Below are 2,457 nucleotides of genomic sequence, written 5' to 3'. Positions count from 1 at the left end.
CATAATCCTGAGCACTCTACAGCCTGGGACTGGTCTCATTCTCAGATCACTGGAGCTGCTGCCCCATAAACCCCCTTCATCATCTCCCCCCTGGGTCCCTCTCCTCTCCCTTACATAGTTCCCGCATCATCCGGGATGTTTGGACTAATTTTTCAGGGTGAGGAGAGGACAGGCCCTGGGTGGGAGGCTTGCTCCTGAGGAAGAACTGCCGCAAAGAGCTCAAGATGGTAGAGGCACTGGTAACAACTGAGGCTCAGAAACTGCTGTACCAGCTGAATGTTCTGTTGGAACAGGAGTCCAGATGTCAGCCAAAGGTCTGTGGCTTGAGACTATTTAAATCTGCTCATGATAATGGCCTTCGGATGACGGCAAGACTGAGGGACTTGGAAGTGAAAGACCTTCTTAGCCTGACTCAGTTCTTTGGTTTGACACAGAGACTTTTTCTCTAGCTGTGAATTTACTGGACAGATTTCCATTCAAAATGAAGGTACAGCCCAAACCCCTTGGATGCGTGGGATTAAGTGGCTGCTATCTGGCTGTGAAATCAACAGAGAAAGAGAGAAATGGCCCATTAGCCACTGTTTGATATGAATAAGCCAATACGAATTCAGTTTCTGACCTGATGAGAATGGAAAAGATTGTGTTAGAGAAGGTGTGTTGGAAAGTCAAAGCTACTACTGTCTTACAGTTTCTACTTTTTCATGAAAACTTACCATTTGAAAGGAGAAAGAACCTAAGTTTTGAAAGACTGGAAGCTCAGCTTAAGGCATGCCACTGTAGGATTATGTTTTCTAAAGCAAAGCCTCCTGAATTGTCATTGTCTATAATTGCACTGGAGATTCAAGCACAGAAATTTCTAGAATTGACAGAAGGAGTAGAATGACTTCAGAAACATTCCAAGATAAACTGCAGAGATCTGACCTTCTGGCAGGAACTTGTAGCAAAGTGCCTAACTGAACACTCAAACAAGTGTTCTAAACCAAATGTTCAGAAGTTGAAATGGATTGTGTCTGGACGTACTGCACCTCAACTGAAGCATAGTTATTACAAAATCGCTCATCTTCCAACAATCTCTGAAACTGGGTCTTCACAGGATTCTTGTGGTGAAGAAATTCCCACTATTTTGAAGGCTTATTTCACATCAGAACTGTGGACTCCAATATTAGAATGGATTTAAGCTGTGAAGCCTGAAACAGCAACTAGGTTAGCATCGATGTTTTCAGATTCGAGAGGAAAACAGGCTCTAGTTGGAAATTGATTATGTGCGCTGCAGTTGGAAAAGTATTCCAGACTAAATTATGATCTTCTTTGAAGCATGTTCATAAAAACTAAAACTCAAATGTGAAAAATCCTAATGTGGAATAAGGATGGGAGACTATACTGTGAACTGATCAGTACACTGATTATAGGTAGTATTGATGGCAAGGTGTGATTGATTTTAATTGATGCTATTTGAATTGTGATGCAAGTTCATATCAAAACAGATCAACTTCAGAAAAATGGTATGATGCACTTTAGTATAGTCCAGGTTACTAGTCTTTGAGGCAGTATAAGCAACCTTCTTGGAGCCTTATACAGCTAGACGAGCCAGTAATTCTAAAGATTTATTTTCGTTTGGCATATTTTTCCTTTAAATTTGATTATAAAATTCTATTAAAGTTGTAGACAGACATGTTAAATTTAAGTGATCTTCAAGGTTATCCTAGGACACAAGTGATACAGTATACAAAGTTTTATATAGAATGATTTTTATCTCAATATCTAGCCCCTTAGAAAACAAATAAATTTCTCTTATTACAAGCAACTATTACAGTCTTGTAACTCTGAAACCTCAGCTGTGCCCTTCTAAAGCAATATATGCTAATGCTAACACTCTAAATAAGGATTACGATAGGTATGAAACTGGACCGTTACTACAGAGCTTGCTATTTAAAAGCAGTACATATGGGTATGCTATTATCACGGTGCTCCTGTAACAATTCAACTTAGAGACTAAAGTGAGTTGTCTATCCAGATTCAAGTAAGCAGCAATTTAATTGACTACTTATGTGGCAGGTGGAGCACTTAAGGCTAATTGTAGGTTAAAGAATCTAAACTGACATACAGGGTTGGGAAAGCATATAGTTAATCAGAGCAATATATACTTTAATTTCCACAATGGTTATAACTAGTTCAAATTTCCCTTTGACATCATGTTGTGGGAAAAAATCTTCCCTTTAAAGATACCAAGGACCACAGTATGTCTCGTATGTCTTATGCTTCATACTGTAAAGCCTTTTGCAGATGCACTCTTCAGTTACTCCTAAACACCTGATTCATTGAAGAATTTACTTTGTAATTCATCAATGCAAACTTAAGTTGGGTGAAGTAACCTAACAAAGTACCATTACGTTCTCATACTAAGAAAGTGACCTTTCAATAAAACTATTGAAATGGAAAAAAAAAATCATAATCGAC

The 2,457-nt window shown here is 38.6% G+C and overlaps 1 pseudogene; it reads left to right on the top strand.

Annotated features, from left to right (window-relative positions):
- Nucleotides 1-224: 224 nt before the first annotated feature.
- Nucleotides 225-1,177, top strand: LOC118835481 (annotated as a pseudogene).
- Nucleotides 1,178-2,457: the final 1,280 nt, after the last annotated feature.

The sequence above is a fragment of the Trichosurus vulpecula genome, chromosome 2 (genome assembly GCF_011100635.1).
Source record: "Trichosurus vulpecula isolate mTriVul1 chromosome 2, mTriVul1.pri, whole genome shotgun sequence".
Lineage (NCBI taxonomy): Eukaryota > Metazoa > Chordata > Mammalia > Diprotodontia > Phalangeridae > Trichosurus > Trichosurus vulpecula.
Note: the sequence above shows the minus strand (reverse complement) of the source record. Positions and strands in the feature narration are given on the sequence as shown.